Genomic DNA, 17,176 nt, shown 5'->3' with positions numbered 1-17,176 from the left:
TTAAACTATATTGCATGGAGAGAGTGTGACGCTTTGTTGTTGTTGTTAGCGTCAGTGCCGAGTTCAACTACTACTATGTGAGTGCGTCTATCTAGTGCTGGCAGCTAAGTCGTGTCCCCTTTCTTGGCACCCTAACGCGTGTCAAGTGATGAATTTACAGCGACATACTTGCAGCATAAAAATTGAATTAAAATTGGTGAATGCCCCAGTGAGGTGTACACGATGACTGACGATAGTGGCGCTAGGTATAACGACGACGAAAACGACGGCAGCCTTGAGTCCCAATGACATAGTGGTGGTACGCCCTCGCCTGCTTTTTTTGTCAACGAGTTTTTATTCCCTGTCGTCACATTTAATTACTTTAATTTGTTACTTTAATTTACGTCAACTCATTTTCTAATTTTAAGTGAATTTTATAGGTGACTCGCACACACACACACACAGATAAAGTCTTCATTTGCGATTTTTGCTTGCAATTTGGTGCTCTAAGGAGCACAGCTGCCTCGCTCTCTCCCAACACTTTGGCTTTAATTTGTTACTCTTGCAGATTTATCGCGCTTAATTAAATCGTGTGGAAAATAAACAGTTAAAATAAGAAGAACAACAGAGGTACATTGTGTCTGGCGCTGGTTCAAAGTGCATGTAGAATAGTGCATCAAATTTAAATAATATAAATAGTTGGTTAAATTTAACAATACTAACGTGAGCTAAGCGGTTTTACTAACCAAAAATACTAACTAATATAATCTGAATAAATTTTAAAATTGTTTATTAAGCACAAATAAAAAATAAATCAAGTGAGTTTCAACCAATACGCACACATACACTGAGAAAAATCTAATTAAAATTATTTCAAAGACAACAGTCTTGAGCTTCCTCAGGGGTTTTCTAGGTAAGTATTAAATAAGAACATATACGAAATTTTTATGATATCAATTAAAAATCTCGTATCCGACAAATTTTGTTTTCAAATCATTTTGTTTTCAAACTTAAATAAAAATCCACTAAAACACAGGTGCATAGCCAGATCCAGATCCAGTGCAGAAACATATTTTTCTCTGTTAGCTCTTTCTGCTGTTTTAGTATTTGTGTCTATAAATGGTTGAAAATCTCACGCAGCTTTCTTAATATCTGAAAAGTTCATGTTCGAGGAGTCCAATAGCGCCAAATCACAACTTTTTTGTTGCTTGATATCTCAAATATGGCCGGTAGAACGTTTCATATAAATGAATTAGTGCAAGATTTTGGCACAGTACGTTATTCTGGTTAAACCAAAGCACCGGTCTCTATGCTTCCAGTGCTCATTATTCGACGAAAGCCCTCGCTGTTGACAGAAGTGAATTTTTTCGTAATATATTTATACAAACAGGGAACAGGGTATGTTAAGTTTGCCATGAAGTTTGCAACACGGAGAACTTTGCCGGAGAATATATACATATATAGTTCTACAGGTTGACAAGCTTAGTCGATCTAGGCATTTCCGTCTGTCCGCTGCTCTGTCTGTATATACGCGAACTAGTCCCTAAGTTTTAGAGATATCGATCTGAAATTTGGCACACGTCCTTTTCTCTCCAAGAACCTGCACATTTGTTGGCACTGCCGATATTCGACAACTATAGCATATAGCTGCCATAAAAACTGAACGATCGGAGTAAAGTTCTTGTATAGAAAACTTGTTTATGTTACCCGATATCTTCACGAAACTTGGCATGTATTATTTTTCAAGGCATCGTTACAATCTCCAAAGAATTTGTTTAGTTCGGATTACTATAGAATATAGCCACCATACAAATATAGCTTCTATCTAATCGAAGTTAATGTTTTATTTTGAATTATTAAATAATATTCCAAAATATTTCCGATACTAAACAAATCTTCGAACTCTGATGAATTACTTGCTATTTTTTCTACGAACATATGCCATTATTTGATACTTTTACTAATTATATAAGTGATGTTTGGGAAATATTACTAAAGGGTTTCAGAAAAAGCGATTTATTTTGTAGAAGTATGAGGTGCTATTAATTGGTTTTACTTCCCAAAGTGGTAGCTGTCAAAACAGCTAACAAAGTGAACACATTGTTTGACATTTATGTTCAGTATATTTTTCACAAATTTCTACTTTCTTACTTTCAAAACTGTGCTACAAATGAATATTGCTATATTTACCGTTAAATCAGCGATGAAGCAAGTGAAAACAATCTTAAAGATACTCTCGAGACTCTCATGGTTTTTTTATTCTTTGCTTTCTCATTTTAATATCGTTCTTCAAAGTTGTATGGTAAATAGTTCCAACAGGACTGTGAAACAAGCTATTCGGGTGTAATATCATTGCTTTATTGGATTGAACTTTTGGTGACCGAATCATAATAATAAAAAATTATCAAATAGTTTTGTGAATTCGAATTTTAGACAAAAGTGATATATACGGTTCAATATCCTTCATAATATGGTTCCGTTGCTTTCAAAAGGGGTACAATTTTCTGTCTGGTCCGCGATTTTAGAAAAACAATTTTAAAATTTCAGTAGGTAAAAGTGTAAAAGAAGCGAATAAAAATCTTTAGTTAAATAAGACTGCCGTAGATCACATTCAACGTTTGAAGACAAGATTGAAAACCGCAAGAATAACTTAAAATAAAACATTTTACAGCTAGTGGTGTTTCTGTGAGTTTCGGACAACATGCAATTTTTTGACAATTTTCAGCTCTGAGGTTATGAAAAATTTTTAAGATCTCAGATTTTTTTTTTGATAATATCAACTGAAAGAAATTAATTCAGTTTATAATAAAGCAAACACATTTTAGGATTGAGGGATACTACAGATATCGACAAATCTGTTGGATCGAATAGTAAAATGAAATGAAATTGGAAGGTGTTTGTCAACCGACGGATTATCTATAGAATATTGTCTGTGCGAATAAGTAATGAAAAGTTCACTAAAAGACTACCAAAGACTGTCTTTCAAGCTTAGATCGTGAGTTTAACAGGTGAATTTTAGATGACCTACACTTTCAGCGGCAAGTTTTTTCCTTTTGGAGTCGATAGAGTAAATAAATAAGAACGCTTATATCGGCTGGAAGTCTGGCAGTACAAGATTATAAAAAAAGGAAAAGTTAAATTTGCCGAAATATGTATTTTTAGTGCTCTTGTCTATGAGAACTCACTTCTGTAATTAATGTAAAATGGACTGAATGCAGAATTTACTTTTCTTTATCACTTGGCTGTAGGTCCATTAATATACTTAAAGAATCTCAGCTAGCTCAAGCAAAAGTTTACTATTTTACAGGGTTGCATGAAACTTTTACAATAAATAAAATGAAAATAGCTGAAGTGCGCTTAATTGAACGATTAGAAAGTTGCTCTCAGCTCAGATCACATAAGTAATATTATAACAGTTATTTAATATAATAATACAGTAATTATAAATAAGAAATCGTTGCATGAGTATCTGTGTTTTAACCATAAGATCGGTTTAGTTGCCAACTTTCAGTGAGTCATACACTGCTTTGATAAACAAAAATAATATACGTGTCTACAAACTGTTCAGCAAACTAGCGATACAGAAATCTGACACTTCAACTCATTTGCTTACAATAATATTTTAGCCAACAAATGTACACCGTTATTTATATGTCATACGGTATGTATGTGTATATAATTTTCCACATAGGTTACTAGCCCTTAAGAGGATTTGAATGCTATAAAGAGATGGATGAGAAAACTAAATATACGAGTATGTACTTATTTACCACCAACCATTATGTGTCACAGAAAGAAATATCTACGTGTTCATTTGTATAAGGTAAATATTTATGTATGTCGGCTGCGAAAATAGTCCGGAAACCATCGAAGTGTTATTGAACCGCAAGCAAGTGGCTAGAAATGAAGAAATGAAAAGCAAAGCAGAAGAAGTGAAAATTAATTGCTCAGTAAGTGTCTATAGGAGAGCAATAAAAGAGATTTTTTTTTAATAAATACCAACATTAAACATTTAACATATTAAAGCGCTTTCTATTCCGATAGAATAATCGAATAACTCCTTTTAATATCAGTTGAAAATCAACCTAGCGCAGTTTCCTGTAAATTTTAATAATTTCCGATTCTAGGGACTTAGGTTTACTTCTTGAGTGTTTTTGAAGCGATTTTTTGATCGTGCAGAGAAAACTTTGGATTCAAGAAGAAAGAAGAAGATTGTAAAATACTGAAGAATGCTCAATTTCTTTCTGATTGGCTATTGACTCTATCTTACTTAGAGAGGTAAGGTCTTAGAGACGACTACTTTAAAATATTTACTTAAACGTAGCACGTTTTGGTGTCTGTTCACACTCCCCTAAAAAAAGAGTTATAGAAGAACTAAAGTATCTGACTGATCTTAGACAGTTTACATTCATCATGTCTTTGCCAATACCAGGGATGACCTTCAGTACAGAGATAGAGAGACATGGTTTTGTTACTGTGTCTGCTTTGTATTAAGATCATTCAGTGAATTTCTTTCCTGCCACTAATGTTCTTTCTTGCGCCGATTCTTCTCTTCTAAGGTAAAAATTAGTCAATTCAATATAACTAGAAATCTTATTTAATTTCGTGATTAGAAAAGAGGAACTGGCTTGGCTTTGCTTGCCGAAAGATTCCAGAAACAACTATTAGTGCAAATATAAGTCATTAATCGTATGTATCTCCACGACGCTTCATAAATACGATCATTTATGATAATTCGATTCTGGTGAAGATTTAAAATTTGTCTTAAACAGGACATCTTCTAACATAAATGGTTTAATTTTCAGTTTTCGCAATTTTATAATTTTTTCGGGAGGCACCTTATTCGATAAAGTTTCCTATACTTCCGCTGAATTCCTTCAAAGCTGAAGATTCGTAATTGAACAGCAATCAAGTTTAATTTAGAATATTATGCGAGTACATTATAAATAGAAAAAGAGAACACGCCACTGATGCTTCTGCGATGACAAAGTAGAGAAAAAATTTCTAACGGTAATAGTAGTGAAAATTAGTAGTAGAGAATATTGCATTCTAACTGGAAGCATCTCAAAATCGAAACCACTCGAAACGAGAGCGTTCGCTGACATGAAAACACCAAGTAAATAAACAATGTAAAGAAAACTAACAACAACCTGTTTTTGTAAAAATGAAAAATAGCAAAATGTGCAAGAAATGCAAAATAAAAAAAAAAGAGGTGAGATGACAATAAACTGGAAAGTATGTTGCACCAAAGAAAAATAAAGAAATTAAAGTAGTAAAACAATGCAGACAACAAATAGCAGAGTAAATAGTAAAAAAAAAAAATAGCATGCAATTCTACGAAAGCAATATTAGTGATATTCAAATAGAAACTTGCAACATGCCACATGAAGCAAACAAACTGGCACATTTAGATGCTTATATACTTTTAAATGCTTATGCATATGTAAATGTATATGTTTCATATATACGTGCACATAGAAGTAAATATGTGTGTACATATAGAAAAATAGTTGTATTGAATAACAACGTACGGAGCGGAAGTGTGATGGCTTCAAGCTGCAGTGCCGGGTATGTGCTGGAAAAGCTAGTGCTAAATAGCTCAAGAAAAGCGAAGACAATGAAAAGGAGTTAAGCATTGTAATAAGCTGTACACAATATATAATCTAATTGTAACTAGTACGAGTTGGTACAATTTCGGACTAGTTACAAAGTAAATTTTTAAGCTTAATCTTAATTTAAAAACAAAATTATTAGATGTATGTCGACATCACGTTTATAATATTGGTTCCCAATACTAATTAAACTAATTTCTAGACAAGTTTGGAACTAGTCTCACAGTAAGTACGAAAAAATTGGACATCAGTTGCTTAAGTGTTCTGTATCTAGCTTTCTTTGAACTAAGATCATTTATTTTGCAATATCTAGGACTAATTGAACTAGTTAGCAGACTAGTCCTTCGAAATCATTAAGTTTCATTGAAAAAAGTTTATTATTTGAGAATATGAATGCGTGGCTAACTTCATTATGTTCAGAGTTTTGCAACTAAGAAGGCTCTTCGTGGCATCAATTAATTAATTAAAGCATTTGGCAGAGATTTTGACACAAAGCTTTACAAATGTTTTATTCTTAACTTGTTCTAAAATCATCACTTTGACAACTAGTACCAGCGGGAACAGTTACCGAGCTAATTTCGCATTTAATCTAATTAACAAATAACATGATTATAACTTAAAACACCATCCAAAGCGACATTTGGACCACTTATTTTCAATAACTTTACATATGCACAGTGAAATGTATAGTGCGATGAAACCATAATTTGCTGCAAAGCGCTCATTTAGTGAATAACACATAAATTTCTTCGCAAGGTATTGAAAAGAGACAGGAAAACTTTAAATTTTAAGACCGACAAACTGCCAGCCACAATGACAGCAAATGCTGTGTAAGAAAATCGAACAATTGGCACATTGACTTCGGAGTCAGATGTTTATATAACTACAATATATAGTTAGTTATATTGTGTTGCGGCAGATGTATAGACACTTATGGAGGTATGTATTTTAATGCAGCAGATGCCATAGAAGTGCAAAACGAATTGTTCGGTAAGAGGCAGGTTAAAATCTATTGCGAATTTAGCCAGCTGATTTGCATGTAAAAAAAATTAAAAGAAAAAAATTGAAACATTAACTCAATAATAATGCTTGAAAGTACTTAAATAAATGAAAGCTATGACTTTAAGTTTTTTATTTTAATTTTAATATATTTTATTTAATCAAAATTTTTTAATTACATTTTTTTTAACTTTACATTTTTTTTAAATTTAATTTTAAAAAAATTTTGTATATATAATTTTTTTGATATTTCACGCAATAAATTAATTTCATTTGTTGCAAACATAATTAAATAAGTGGGCAGCACTGGTTTAATGAAAACCAACGTAAATAGCTTACCCACACATATGACGAATAATTCAAATTTAATGCCGTTAAGTTATTTGATGCTTTAGTTTTTTTAATACTGAATTTTATTCTTCAAATTATTTCAATTAATTTGTCTCTCCCATACTAGCATATGCATATACAAATGTAGCTGTGAGTTGGTGTTTGTTTGCCTCTCAACTGCGGCTACTTAATTATAATCAGTTTAATTTACACATATTTTTCCATTGCAACCATTTACTTTGCGGTTTTATTATCAAGTTATTATCACTCGGCACTTTTTTTGCTCCTCTGACTCTTTTACTCTCCCATTCTCCCCGTTATCAGCGCTTATAGCCTACGCTATTTTAGTTAAAGCCATTGATTATTGATTTCATTGCTATTCGCAAATATGTACAAACCAAAGGCGTGCAGGGTTGCCATGTGTAGCTGAGGATTCAATGCTGACGCATTGTATATATGTCTGTGTGTGCTTGAAGCGGCTGTTAATTAAAAGCATGTAAAAAATTTTAATGAAAATAAAATTATTTATGTATGTGTTTAATAGCAAGGTTTATAATTGTTTCGTGACTTTCTAATGGCGCATTGAGGATTAAGCCCACGGCTGAGGCAACTATTCGTATTAGTGGAAAAATATAATTAAAAAGAAATGAAAATGCACTCAAAACTCAATATGGTGTCTCTTATGGGATTGATATTCGGTAATACTTATTTAAAAATTTTACTCATCCAAAAGTAATGCGTCCAGTAACTAGTTCCGATTAGACCAAATGTGTTAGTAACATTTAAGAAAGATGCAGAAAAGAGGTATTGCTAGATTTGGTTTCTCGTCAGTTTATTTGAACTTTCCAAAACTCTCTTTAACGTCATTAGGACTTTGGAATAAGAAAAACAATGAAAAATAAAAATAGAACTACTTACGTACACAACTGAAATTTTTATAAATTTTTTTCGAACATTATTACGTAAGATCCAATAGTTTTCTATAAACCGATTTTAAAAAACAGGAAAATAATTACGAAGGCGTATAAACGCAAATCCAGTACTACCACCGAAAAGAGCTTGTAGACGCAAATTTAATCTTATTAAATGCCGCAACAGCATTTAATGAAACCATTTTATGTATTTATGCCACGTTTGTTTACCTCATAACGTCCATGGTGCAAATGACGCAATCAACATGTTCATAAAAACTGCAAGTGACAGCAAAAGTGCCATTTTATTATATATCGGGCTTTCCAATAGGCATGATATGATTTCTAAGTGCCGTTTCGGCCATTTTTAATATTATATTTCATGATCTGTAATTTTTTTTATTGCATTCAGTAATGTTTACAATTTCATCATGAAGAGTTATACGCAAGAAAAACGTTAACAAGTTATCCTATTTCATTATCAAAATAATCGTTCTCTAATTGCAACTTTTCATGCGCTTTTGCGGGGCTATTTGAAGTCATTGGTCTTTAGCAATAAGTCACAAAATCTTCAAGCTTTAGAAGTCATTATTGATTGTGCTATTCATGACATACGACTTGATTTATTGGAAAAAGTACTCGAAAATTTTAATTTAATTATTCAGAACTTAATTGTATTGATTGTAATTCACATTAAATAAAAAAACATTTGAATCTCCTTAATAATAAGTTTTTTTTTTTAAGAAAAATCATATCACTCTTATTGGTAAGCCCTATATAACCATATCTATGTATTATGTATGTACTCGTATGTCCCCATGACAGCAGTTCGACTTGATATACCGTAGAAATTTCACACACACATGCGCATAAAATGCGTGATTAGTGTTGAGTGCTGCATGCAAGAAACTACTTGCGGTGTGTTGAAATGTGGCAAGGCAGGTGTTTATGCGTTAATTAATTTCGCGAAAGTCAAATGACACCGCCGAAATGTAGCGGTAATTTACAGAGTCCATTTGCAGCGAAATACACACATATGTCGAATGAAATCAAATCAAAGTAGATTGAGTTATCAATGCAGGAGGAAATCGAAAATGAAAAATATAAATGGATAATTTTAAAATAAAACTGAACTGAATGACTAGTTCTTCATGCAGGACAATTTTATTGCTCACTAAATAAATGGGTAACGATAATCAGCATTAGAGCCTAAAGGTCAATGTTGCGTATACGCACCATCAAACTTGAATATTTTATATATACTCTTAATAACTTAAGTATAAGATTATGATCATGCCTGAAGAAGGTTTCGAGCAAACAAATCAAATTAGCTATGGAAACTGAAAGCACTAGCGGGTGTTCTAATGTTTAATAATTAAGACGATAGAGTTAGGTAAGGTTTTATGGCTGGTCCAGGGTTGGCAGTTGGACTACTATATGCAGTCTTTTGTGAACTCCTATATCCGATTTTAAAAGTCAGCATTGTATCCAATACAAATTTTCTCAGGCGTTTAATTATTATTCCCAACGTCTCGGTGAGATATCTGAAAGTGTAAGTTCCGTAAGTTCGATCAGGGTGATGGGACCAGTTAAATTTCGGGTAACTGTCTGTCCGTTGGTACATCCGATAACTTGAATTAAAATTGAGATGAAACTTGGTAAACGAGTTTCTTGGCCAAAGACCATATGAGTTTGGTTTTGGAGATTGGTGGAATCGGTCCATTGTCACGTCCACAAGATGCCGTAAATCGAAAACTTTTAAAATGCTATAACTAAGCTCCAAATAAGCACACATCACTGTAATTTAGTACAAAGAATCATGGTAGTGAGGGATATCTGTGGACTGAAACTTTTCAAAAAGTGACCAAGGCCACGACCTCTATTTAGGTCAATGTACATATCTCACAAACCAAATGGGCAACAGGACCACACTTGGTTAGGAGGAATTCTTTCGAAACCACGTCATACTGAGTGAAATTGGGTAAAATCGAAAAATAACTCTAGACATAACGGTTTTACTGAAAACTGACTAAAATGTGATAAGTCGCTAAGTGAATACCCAAAAGCGTAAAATTTTACCGCTAAGATGGTACTTTAGGATGTTAATAGGGCAATGAGCGTGGCGCCGCTAATCTTAAGGTGAATAGCCTAAGCAGTACCCAACCAATTTCGTTATTTTATATTATTTTATTTATTTAGTTTCATATTTATTTATCTATTTGTTCATATTTCATTTTATTTTATTATTTTTTTTTACCACCGTTGACGTATGCCTCCTATGTTCCCTAGTTGTATTGAAAATTTATGCTAAATTATGCATTTGTTTAATCCTCGAAATTTAGTAAAAGCTATTGCAAACTACAAGTCAAATGCTTGCCACACTTTGTGGCGCAACATGTGTCAACGATTTGTTGCTTTTACTCTTAAATCAGTTGCCTTTTTTGCACGTATACCTTTTCGTTGTTGCTTTTGCACCTTTCTCGCCTTATGATTGACTTTAAATGGCACACAATGGCGTAAATTTGTCAGCTCAATGACTCAATTGCGTCGATTTCCTGGTTGCGCTGTGGCAACGCAAAAAGTGATTGCAGGAAAAGGTGGTGGCAAATACACTTTTATTAATGCATACTTGTATGTACATATATGCTTATGAGATGAAGATTAAAATGCAGCGAATTTTTGCTTTTCAATATGTAAACCGTTATAAATCAATGGATAATTTATTGCGATGCGGCTCTTTGTGCCTTCATTATGTATATTCAAATTCGCATAAAATTTAATGATTATTTAAGTGTTTGTTTGCAATTGCTATTGCTTTTCATTTTTTATTTCAGTTAAAGCGTTTTGATAACTTTTTCGTTCATTACATAATTTACCGTTAACCATTTGCCCAGTTTATGTCTGTAGATATGTAAATGTGCTCTCGCCTGTCTGTCTCCAGCGCTATCTTGTATCGCCTGCGACAACATGCCATGCAACCGCTTGCGAGCTACTCACTTAAATTGCTATGTCGCCTCAGCGCTAATCTGATCACATAAAGCGAGTTGTGATTTTTATTGGAGTTTAATTGGTTTCGAAAATGTGCAGTTATCATGTGGCATGTCCAAATGTTGTGTTCGAAAAAAGCATGAAAACTGTGTATATGTGCTTTTTTTTATTAAGCTTGCTGAGCAAGTAGTGTGGAAATTATGAAAATATTATAGTTTGCATTAATGGTTTATTTTATTTGTAAAGATTTTGATAATATTGCCTCATAATCTTAAAAATATGCTCAAAGAGTTGGAAAATAAAACAGAGAGTCAGTTTTATGTTATTCAACTTAATGCAGCTAAGATAACTGCGCAAGAATTCCAAATTCAACTGAATACTCAAAAAATAAATCAAAAGATAGACTTTGAATGATTTTTAACGATTACATCTCGAATGATTCCCTGATATTGTTTTCCCACATGTTTGGAAGCGAACTCAATAGCCTTTTCTTAGCAAAAAAAAAACAAAGGAAAACAGAGGGCAGTCCAGAGTATTCCCGTATTAAACATTATATAAAAAAAAACCGTCTGAAAAAACTAGAGTAACAGCGAAGTTAAGGCAACTGTCATGAAAAAAAGTGAACTATTTATCAGGCAAAAAAGATTTTGCCCTAGAATATCTATCTTGGTAGTACATATAATTAGCTTACAACCATTAAAATGCTTACAAGAGCTTTAAGTAAATAGCCATCATCATCGCAATTGAAACTCCATGCCGAAATGCCGAAATATTCATGAAATATGGTTAAACTCTACCTTAAAAGAACCGATAGTTGATAAATGGAATTCGGTAAGTCGTCGGTAAACTAATATCAGGTGTAAAGCAGGGGCTAAGTTTCCACGTGGGGGGCGAACAAGACAAGCAATTGATGGTCGACAAGATTAATACCCAAACTGCAGCCTTCTCCCAGTACAAGTTTCGGAAGAAGAAATTATTGCAATTAGTTTTCAGCGTATTTAGAAACTCTCTATATAATTTTGAAGTAAGAGGTGAACAAAAAGACAAGCAATAGATGGTCGGCAAGATAAATACTTAGTCTGGAACTCCATCACAGTACAGATTTCGCAAGAAGTATGTAAAAGTGCTTCAAAAGAATTCTCAACATAGTTACTATAATGCATTGAGTTCAAAGGCATGTCAGGTAAATGAAAGAGTTCGAAACAATCAATTTCGAAACAGAAACCACACTTTTAGAGAGCTTCGATCGCAATGTTTTATTTCGGTTCGCTGTTATCGGCTTGAAGAATTTTCCAGTTTTAAAGCAGCAATTATTCTAACACACGAAAAAGTGACTTACCGCTTTTGGCTATGTATAGGCGATTACTTCATTTTATAATATGTTTATATTAAGATCTCGCCCATACTTTTTCCGAAGAATTTTTGAAAATTCTTACGATTGTGGGTTTATTATTCAATACTTTATCTCTATTCAATATTTGGCAACTCTTTTCTAATATATGTTTTTATTCCTTAAATTGATGATAACTCTATTCCAACATATGAATAAATTACGACTCTTCAAATACTTTTGCACAGAGATCTCTAAGTCTACATATGTTTGACATCTTTTTTTTCATATTTTGCTTACTATTAACCTAGATATTGAGGAAGCTTTCAATAACGTCTTACCGTAAGCATTTGTAACAGCTCTCGACGGTTTTGGGGTTGAATCGGACCATAAATACTTTATTATCAGTCTTCGCTGCGACAGAGTGATTGTGACGGAGTAGGGTGATGCACGTGCTCAGCGAATTGTGAGTAGGACCACCCCACAAGTTGGAGTGCTTTCTTATATTCTATGAATCTTGGATTTTCGAGGAGAGAGCAAGGAAGATATTGATTGCCTTATACTGCTACAAAAACCTGATTAGCAAAAGGTGGGGTTTCTCGCCGAAAGTAGTATGACTCTATGTCAAGATCTGGAGGGCCTTAGAAAGAGCGGCACTCATCGGCAAGTATGGGGCACTAGGGTCCACTTCAACCATGACACTTAATTTAATTTTGAATCTAGTGTCCATAGATATCGTCGGAAAGTGTGTGGCCGCGAAAGTTGCTATCAGACTCTATGAATCTGGGTTACTAAATTAAGACGTATGTAAATATTCGGAAATCTTCGCATGCTTCGACGTTATACCTTATCTTTTGGATCATAGAGTCGCCAGACCAATTTCTGGTGGCTTTTCCTCTACTCATATACCTGCGAGGAAGTTGTAGGTGGAGAGGGGCAGTAAGCTTCTGTACGAATGGGTCAAAGCAGTGGGGGAAAGTTGATGAAGCTATGTATTATGACTATTGCGCTAACTTGGGAGGTCACACTTTGAGATATCCCACCGAGCTGGTGTGAATAAAAATTAAACACCTGAGAAAATTTGTATTGGCCACAAAGCGCTTTGCCGACTTATACTTGTAGTCAATCGGAGAGCCCTAGAAAAGACCACACTTGCAAGAGAGCGTTCAAAGAGCGGCACTCATCGCCAAGTTTGGTGCACTAGGGTCCACTCAAACCATGGCACCTAATTTTATTCGGCATATAGCGCCCATAGATATCGGCGGAAGGTATGTGGCCGCGAATCTAGGTTTCTAATTGGAGACGTGTGTGCACATTCGGAAATCCTTGCAGGCTTCGACTTTATATCTTTTGGATCATAGAGTCACCAGACCAATTTCTGGTGCCTTTTTCTTTACTCACATATCTGCGAAGGATTTGTGTGTGGAGAAAGGCAGTAAGCTTCTGTACATACGGGTCAAAGCATTGGAAGAATTACTGCTCCTTAGCCTCCTTCAGAGAAAGAACTATCCACTTTGATAGCAGGACGGTGATACTAACCTTGAGATCTCTTACCGTCAGTTCAGGGCTTATCAATGGCATTAAGTAACTTTGTGGAAAGACTAGTATGGGTGCCAGGCTACAGTGGAATAGCAAGTAACTGTAAAACTGACGAGTAGACAATGAAAGGCACCATAGCTTCATTAGCGCTGAGCTACCATCGGTTTATGTTAGTTTTAATTTAATTTAAAGATGGTAACTTAATTCCACGCTAAGCCTAATTAATATTATATATTATATATAATATTATTAAACAAATTACCTGAATTAAAATTGAATCACATCAAAAACCCTGTCACTGCTGTAAACATACGATTAAGCTTGCAGCACCGCGTACAGTTAAACAGTTAAATAACTACGGTAAGCAACAGCTTGCCACCTGTGTCACCTTTGCCGACAGCGGGGTGGACGCTGCATTGACTACTGGGTAAACACTCTGCCAGCCAACGAGTCAGCCATTCAGCCAATCTCTGCCATCTCAGCTGTGGGCAAACCGAAGATACTTTTTGTGTGCAACTGTAAATTTCTTTGGTTGCTACTAAGTATTGACCTGTTTGATCGTCGCCTGGCGAACATGGCAATTAACTCGCTTTGCATTTGTGTTTATTTATGCGATTATTCTCCGTAGGCGGTAAGACCACTTTGTTTGCAATATTTGCTTCAGAGATTTTTCGATTAACGTCCTCTCAAACGAGAAGTTTGAGTTTCTTTTATTGAAATTAATTTATTTTTTGCTAATTTATTTTGAAATGTTTTTGCTTTTACATAATCAGTAAAGGTGTGATTTAGATGTATGGCTTAGGAAGCGATCGTTAAGCTTTGGGATTTGGACTTACTTGGCAAGATGTTACGCAATTGTGGCTCATACGAGTGGATACGAGTGATTTCAACCTGAGGTTGTGACTCATTCATTATCATAAAGTCAAGGTCTTTTTTTTAGTTGTGTATGGAAAGGTTGCAGAGATTTTGGCTTAACCAACGGTTATTTGTAACAACTAAAACTAATCGAGAGAGATATAAAATTATTTTAATCAAAACAATTACAATATTGATAATATATAATATATTATATATAATATTTAATTATCGGATAATTATCCGTCTATCCATAAGTCTATCCATGCAAACGATAACTTGATTAAAAATTTAAGGAGTTTGGCATATCTATCCCTTGGCGCTATGAGCAGGTTGGTACTACCGCAAAGTCTAACGCTCACAAAATGCCGTTTATCAATATACTTATTAAGTGCCTCAATTTAGTCAAACAAATTAATTTTGGGAAAAATTTTTACAGTAAGAAGGCTCAAGGGTCAAGATATCTGAATTATATTAAATTTAAGCGCGGTTAACATCATAATAATCGGTAGTAAAAATTATCGATCCCTGACAACTTCCCTTCATATGGAAGTTTTTTATACTCTGAACAGAGTATATAAAGTTTGCCACATATTTGTAACACCCAAAAGTAACGTCAGAGACTCTACAGTATATGGATATAAATGATCAGGGCGACGAGCTACATAAGTCGATTTAGCCATGTTCGTCACTCTGTCTGTATATATGGTATATACGCGAACTAGTCTCTCAGTTTTTGAGATATCGATCTGAAATTTTGCACACGCTCTATTCACGCCGGGAAGCTGCTCAATTGTCGGAACAATAAATATCGGACCACTATAGCATATAGCTGCCATACAAACTTACCGATCAAGGTTCTTGTTAGGATTTCTTTTTTTAATTTGTGATGGGTATTATAGCTCGGCGCAGCCGATGTTAACGTTTGTTTGTTTTTTTTTTTTGCTTAAAATACTAAATTGTACTGCGAAGCACATGTGCTTGCTGCGTTGCTCACCACCCATTACGTTGCCATACAGCAAAAGAAAATCAAATATAATATGTTTGCAACATTATGTGGCACTTTAGTGCATAATCATTTGCATTGCATATCCATTGCTGCAACCCACTGGCGGCTGCCTGCAGATAGCGATCGAATGCAATGAAGCATTAAAATTGCTAACACCAACAATTTGTTGCAAACAACAGGAATCGCATAGCGCTGGCAGCGCGCAAATCGCTTTCATTTCAGTTATTTATCATTTTTTTAATTTTTTTTTTGTATTTGCCGCCAAAAATAGAAATGCATTTGCCACACAGATTCAAATGTGGCAGCGATTAGTGGCACAGTGCGCTCAGCTGGAAAATAAGCTGGTGTATTAAGTGATTTGTGTTTTTGCCACTCCACGGTGAGTAACCGACAATAGCAAATGCAGCGATTATGCAACACTTGCTATGCCACAGGCGCGCATTCAAACATTGATACATATCTATGTATGTATGTACGTATGGATCTATGCCACATACAAGGTGCGTTCTAAAGTAAACTCTAGTGGCGCCATCTATATGTCGACTAGTACCTTAGAATCTGCTATCCTTTATCGACTTCCAGTAAAAATTTCATGACATATCATCTATTGGAAGTGAAGTTATAGCGTTTTAAGTGTCAGTATGTTTTGTCATCGGTGCGAAAATGAGCTTCGAACAAAGAGCCAACATTCAATTTTGTTTTAAAATTGGTAGAACTTTTACCGAAACGTTTCATTTAATGAAACCAGTTTATGGCGATAATTGCCTATCCCGTAGCAGAGTGCACGAGTGGTTTCAACATTCCAAAGGTCGTGAGGACATAAAAAAACCGAGGGCCGAAACCCTGTGGCCGATTATTTGACCAAAAATTACATTTAACAATCAACCACTCTCCGTATTCACCTGATATGGCACCGGAAAAGTGCATTTGCCGATGAAAGGAAAGCGTTATGCAAACGTGGAGGCCATTCATAAGGCTTGCACCGGCATACTGGCGGCCATACCGGGCAACGAGCTAAAACACTCGTTCGACATGGTTTTGATTGCAAAAATCTGTATTAAAGGAGAAGGAGACTATTTTGAATAAAATTAATTGATTTTGCCGATAAAACCATTTCTTCTGTCTTTTTTTGAAAAGTCCTGTTTACTTTGGAACGCACCTTGTATATATTTTCCTCATTTTTCAATGCTCTTGCAATGTTTTCTTTACCTTTCTTCTACTTATTTCTCACACTTGTTGTTGCTATTGTTTTTGTTCAATTTATTATCATTGTTGTTGCTGTCACCGGTAGTTGTTCACTCTTTAACCCGCTGTCACACACTAATTTGTTTGTGAACCAACGACTTTCGGCCAATCTGTTTAACCAAATGAACGCCTAAAGAAGTGTGGTAGAGAGCGCCTCACAGTCTGTTGTTGTTGCTGCGATTTTCCAACGCAGCAACACATTTGTTATGCTGCACATGCCATTACATATGTTAGCTTTTTAATCCCGCACAGCTGTTCGTGAGGCATGTTGCAACATGACACACTCTCTTTGGTGCATGACGCATGTGCGTCATGTATTAATCCATGTTTGTCTTGTAGACAAATATTAACTCTAGTTAATTTGTGAATTGCATGAAAT

General features: G+C 34.6%; 1 protein-coding gene across 1 annotated transcript in view; it reads left to right on the top strand.

The window, feature by feature from the left end:
* Positions 1-17,176, top strand: part of mbl (muscleblind) — a 498,372-nt gene that overhangs the window by 6,451 nt on the left and 474,745 nt on the right. Inside the window, exon 2 of the mRNA XM_036375621.2 lies at positions 548-892. The gene's annotated coding sequence lies outside the window, so the exon portion shown is untranslated. The remainder of the gene's footprint in view (positions 1-547; positions 893-17,176) is intronic.

This window comes from Bactrocera oleae, chromosome 4 (genome assembly GCF_042242935.1).
Source record: "Bactrocera oleae isolate idBacOlea1 chromosome 4, idBacOlea1, whole genome shotgun sequence".
NCBI classification, from domain to species: domain Eukaryota; kingdom Metazoa; phylum Arthropoda; class Insecta; order Diptera; family Tephritidae; genus Bactrocera; species Bactrocera oleae.
The sequence above is the reverse complement of the archived record's forward strand: the minus strand, read 5'-3'. Positions and strand labels throughout refer to the sequence as shown.